This window comes from Erpetoichthys calabaricus, chromosome 3 (assembly GCF_900747795.2).
Source record: "Erpetoichthys calabaricus chromosome 3, fErpCal1.3, whole genome shotgun sequence".
In the NCBI taxonomy this organism is placed as follows: domain Eukaryota; kingdom Metazoa; phylum Chordata; class Cladistia; order Polypteriformes; family Polypteridae; genus Erpetoichthys; species Erpetoichthys calabaricus.
Window position 1 is genome coordinate 166,383,453 of NC_041396.2, and position 6,000 is coordinate 166,389,452.

The window sequence follows — 6,000 nt, forward strand, 5'->3', positions numbered from 1 at the left end:
TAAGAAAAGCTTATACAGAAATCAAATGGATTTACAGTATTTTACAGAACACATAACACACTTTTGGATTATCTGAATGATATTATACTATATGATGAAGCTGCTCCTAATTCTGTCTCACTTATATTTCATTAACAGGATCATCAAGCACCAACTTATACTTATGAAAACAGTAGTAAACTGTTGATGTTCTTTTTCAAAGTTTTACTGGAGCCTTTTAGGGGATACAAACTTTATAGTCTAAACTCAACACATATTAGCCACAATTACACCAAAGTCCTCATTTTGCTTTTGTGTGACATATTCTCTTGTAAATCCTACAACCATGCATTCACAGTAATTTTTTTGTGTCTAGAAACATGTCATGGAATTAAATCAGTCTCTGTCATAAGGGAATATAATCTGAAGAACTGCAGCTGACAAGTTTACACAATGTATATTTCTGTCACACTTTTCAAAACTACCTCCATTTTTTTAACCTGTGATATATATTAAGATTAGTGGCCTACTGAAACCATGGTCAACTGGACTATCGTTTTATTTAAAGCTGTAAAAACATTTACTAGCTCTTTGAATATTATACAGTATCCACTGACTTAAAAAATACACATTATGGATTTATATAAAAATACTTTCCTCTTTGATAACTCTTGGATACATGTTATCTGGTTAAAGGGATTTATTTGTTTTAACCTTTTAATCTGATAGCTTTCTTTAATCTCTAAACCATTTAGTATTTCCTTAATACTTCTTGTAGGTACTGGCACATTACTAACCTCTTCACTGGTAACTTTATTTCATCACTCCCTTGTTATGAAAACATCAAGACACAAAAATTGAAATTTCAAAAGTAAAATCATAGAAAATCAAACTTTTCTGTCTTCCAAATGTAACTTCTAAAGAGGTCTCAAATGGGAACTGGTTTCCTAATTTCTAATTTCTGCAGCTTCTTATTCCCATTTTAATCACTCTTCACTAAGGATGGGAAATACCAGGGAATCCTTTATATAATATTACCCTGATATTTGGATCATGATTTGAAAAGGTTGTCTGTTTTATGCTTTACAACAAGTGTTGCAATTCTCTCTCTTTTTACCTGGCTGATGTAAAAAAAATTAAAATACCCATATAGGAAAAATGTCAATCTGTTAAACCTAACCAGAGAATTCCTGAAAATTAATACATTTTTTTTTATAACAGAAATTAATTTAAGGTATCTTGCCACTCTCTACAGTAAGACTGTGCTATGTTCTGTAACTGGATATAGCCATCTTATGCTGAGCAAGCCCTAATGTTGGTTGCAAAGCTGTCAACCAGTTATTTTTATTAAAAATCTTTCTATACCATTTGAATATATGTAAATGTGAGTTTAAAATTCTTGGAGCTACACGCATGTACTTTGCCATAAGGATTATTGTGATTTTTCTCAATAACTTTTTTTAACATATATAAGCAAAGCAAGCTGAACACTACTTAGTTCTTGAATACTGAAAATTATTCCATGGCAATTACCCATGGGGGGGGGGGGGGGTCTTGTGACCTTTCACATACACTTTTTTTATTTTAACAATACCCCCGCTTTCTTTCTTTCACTTTCAACTGTAGCTGAAGCAGAGATGAGGCAATGCCAGTAAGGACAAGAGCAAACAAAGCATCTATAGGAGCTTACATACAGCAAGGTAGTTTACATAAGGTGTTTTGCTTTCCCAATTTTTCTTTGATTACATCACTTTGTAAATGTTAAGTATAAATTAGCCTCCTAGCACCCCTGACAGTTGGGGTTACAGACACTGTCATAGTATGTAGTTTGCTGAAATACTTATTTTTAGTTGACAACACAGGCAAACAGCAAGTTTCAAAATAACTTGCTTCTTTCTTCACTGTAGCAAAATAAAACATAACCGCAGCACATCACTTAAACATGGACAGAGAGAGTATTTGGCATTGGAATTTCTGCTGCCTAAAGAATCTCTGTATGACCTTGCACAACAGTTTTTATGCTGAAACAAATTATCAGTAGGGAACTGCCATCAAAAATTAAGGCGACATCTCTGATGGAATATGGGTCTCCCTGATCGCCATTAAATTTTATCTGAGTTCACTTCATGTCAAAGACAAGAAAGTAACAGCATACTTTCTCATCAAGTGGAAAACAATTATAATGTACTGTATCTAGTATTTAATTGCACAAAACCTAGTCACAATAAAAAAATTACATCTATCCTTTCAGATTATTATTTTTATATATGTTATTTCTTATCAACATTAATCAGTATATGTTTGTGTGGACCTTTAGACTTTCTCTGAAACCTCAGATGAATGACAGAAGTGAATCCTTATCAGTCTATCAAATGGCACAACTCTTCTATGGAGCCAGTTTGGTGATACTAATCAATTTAACCTGCATATCTTCAACATGTAGTAAAAAAAAAAACACACAGAATATCTATGCAGAAAACATGAGATGTCCACTTGTGCAAGCCACAATCTGAGCCTATAAGGTAAAAATACTTTCAAGAGTGCCATGGTGATACTAGCCTGTTGCTTCTAAAATAACTGCTCTGGATGACATAAAACTACTACAAATAAATAATAAAAGAAAAAATGCAGAAATCATCACTCACTGTGAATATAAAATAAATGGAAATATAGAAAAAGTCATCTTAGTAAAGTCTTCTAAATACTGTATAGCATTAAGATATTCTTTGAAACATTTTATGCTGCTGTTACAGCTTATATAAAAAAAAACAACAATCCTACAAGTATTACACATCTTTTTCTTAAAATAAAGGAGAAATGTCCTCAAATACCCTAAAAGAAATTAAAAAGTAAAATAATGAAAATGCAAAACAGACTACAAAATACTACAACCAACATCTGTTTAGCAGTTAAATCTAACAAGGATATAAAACTGATCATACCTTATGAAATCAGTGTATTACTGTCAAAAATAAATTGATGTCCCATACCTGTAAAGTTTTTGCATTTTAACCGCACACATATATACCATAAATTTATATAAAAACATAACCAGTGCATTGAAAATTATGGCAACACTAAAATTAATGTCCAAACATTATTAAATCTTGGCTGTCAATTGACTTGTCATTTGTACTAAAGATATACAGTAAAGTGGAAATGCAGATAATTTAGACAGACCCCCCACCTCAAAGATCATAAAATATACATTGTTTAACTATTAAAAAGGAACTGCGATCTATACTTTTAACATCACTAGAAAACAACAATACAGAATGCACTTGCTTCCATTCAGATTGTGTAAGTTTTACCAGCATGTACTTAATTTACAAACTATTTGCAAGTTTATCTGTGACTAACTGCTGGAAGCCTTAGTGCTCAATAACTAACATTCGTTTTCTGAAGCAATGGGCTGCGTCAACTATGGAAATAGTTAACTAAATTTAAAAGATACTGAAAGAACTTTGAACCATTTTAATTTTACTGCACATCTTTCTGTGTATAAAACACAAGAATCACTGTGAGTGGCAAATACATTCATCAGGAAGAATTTGCATTGTTCTGGATTTTCACTTACGTACAAAGGTAATAAGGCTGGACTTTTGCAATATTTATATCTCACCATAAAAAAATATCGCAACCCCTTCTAGTGAATGAAGTGTACATTAACTGGCAAAGGTGTTCAAAGGTTAGAATAGAAAAGGCTAAAATAATCATTTAACCATCTGAAAAATGGTATTCTTTTCTTAAGAACAGAGCAGTAATGAAAGAATTACCTCACATCGCTAATTCAATTAATTAATGGCATTGTAAAACTACACCGCTCGTTAAAAAACATAAAATATGGAATAACTGATCTTTTACATTTCAGCAGCACACCTTTTTTTAAAAAAAAACTGCAATCCATCTATTCATCTGGAGAGTCAGAACCTCTAGAAAGGCCCATAAAGACATGGGTAGAACATTCAAACCACACAGAGATTGACAGTTCCATGTGTTGAACCTAGCCAGGTCTAAAATATTCAGGCACATTTTATTGGCATTTCAAAATCACAGAATTAATTACCAATTAACAGGTATAGCAACAGATATCAAAGCAAGGTTATTTTCCTATACACACGTACCCTGTGTCCTCTTACAACAACTTGTTAGGAGACAACTCAAACAGAGCTTATCTAAATCGAAACACCTAAACTAGGCATGTCCTCTATATATTATATATGAATTATTCTCTCTTGTTTTCATCTACCAAAAAGTGAAGCAACCAGGTATCATCTATTACAGAAAGTTGCAGGTGTTTGTTTAATCAATATAATTTACATAACAGTGAAAATATATTAATACATATGGATTTCTTAAACAGTTGTTTAAAAAGGAAAACATTTAAAGAGTTATAGGATATCAGTAATTAAAAACATGCAAATGTATATCTCACTAAGGTTTAAACTGTACAATTTAAAGCTGGAAATATTCTGCTGAAGAATACCAAAAGGTTCATGATGGGTTTACACTGTTATACTATCATTATTTTCACGAAATCTACTTTAACGCTCAGTTTTGGAGCTGTGTAGTATTAAGTTACAATGTGTATGTTGTTGAAAAACATTTACTTAACCTTAAATTGGACGACTTCTTATGCGCAGGAAAAAATGCAGGAAAAATTTGAACATATTAGGAGGACAACTACGCACAGTCCTAATATATAACAGTTAAAATGGCCAAGGAATAACTAGGGCTTTTCTGGAGTATCCCGTGATCATCTCCATACTGGCTATAAATGAATGGGAGCAAACAACTGAGTACAAGTTGTCGGTCTGAAGTTCAAACTGTCACCCAACCGAGTACTTTATTACAAACTGATCTCGCACTTCAGTCATTGCTCTATTAAATTCGTTTCAATACCAAGCGCGAAGAAATGCGTTGTATATAGCTAACGCCCGGGTGTTCCTAAGGCAAAGATCGACCTTTATCCTCACTTTCTATCCGATTTTAATCCAACGTGCTCTTTCTTTTTTGTGTGCAGGTCGTGGGCCTGTTCCGTTTTCGCCTTTAGTTCCCTAGCGAGCTCGGCTGCCCGAATTATCACGAAATCGTTGCAGGAAGCCCAGCTGTCTTCCTACAGCGTCCGTAAGTGACACCAAGACCCGGACGAGCCATCTCTTCTCGGTCGCCCTTCAGGCTGAAGCCCTGCATCTCCATGGTAAAACCTACGACAGCATGAAGTTTACACTCAGCGTGACAAATCGGGTCAAATGGCAACTCTGAGGTTGTGGCACCTGGGCAGTCGCCATCAGAAAAGTAGCAGATTATCAGTTAAACAACTCGGCCCGGGACACTGCCGTTCTGTCAACCTGGATGTGCATTTAGTTCCTGTGCAGTCTGACAGCCTCGGACAGCATCCGCATTTACCGGCGCTCATTCCCAACTGTGCTTTCCAAAGAGTCAGGAGGGGTGGGTAACCCTTAAAAGCAGCCTGTGCGCTGCTATAGTGCCTATAACACGAGAGGTTCCGAAAGGTCGCGCTTGTCACTTACTTCGTTTCTTCTCAGAAGAACTGTTTCGGTTTATGAATATTTTTTCGTTCCTATCACCGCCACAAAACTGTTTGAAAACGAGTACTTTCAAGTTTCGCCAGAGCAGGGAGACGGCAAAGTGTAGTGACAAGGTAATCCTCCCCCGGCTTCCCTACTGCTTCTCTTCCTGCAGCCGCTCGCCTGCTCCGACTCCGTCTCAACAGGAATGAAGCCCTGGGAAACCGGTGACGTCACAGCAGCCCTAGCCTGAGCAGGATGGGACCGACGGGAACGCCTGAGCGCAGTGCCACCCGGCTGCCGTGTCGTCACCGATGTGTCCAGTGGGAGGAGGAGGATGAGAAGGAGGTAAGCAACTGAGGGTGTGTGTGAGCGAGCGAGCAGTGGAGCGGATTAAGCTTACTCAGCAGAGATGATTCCACTCTGTACATGTAACCAGAGTCAAGGCGCACATTAATCTGATATTCGGAAGAAATGGGAAATGTAATAA

General features: G+C 35.9%; 1 protein-coding gene across 5 annotated transcripts in view; it reads right to left on the reverse strand.

Moving 5' to 3' along the window:
* Positions 1-5,778, reverse strand: part of myo6a (myosin VIa) — a 257,094-nt gene extending 251,316 nt beyond the window's left edge. For 2 of the 5 annotated variants that reach the window (XM_051925547.1, XM_028797486.2), the window contains exon 1: positions 5,514-5,777. The gene's annotated coding sequence lies outside the window, so the exon portion shown is untranslated. Of the gene's footprint in view, positions 1-5,513 lie in introns of all 5 variants that reach the window. The other 3 variants (XM_051925549.1, XM_051925548.1, XM_051925546.1) reach the window with 2 other exon arrangements.
* Positions 5,779-6,000: the final 222 nt, after the last annotated feature.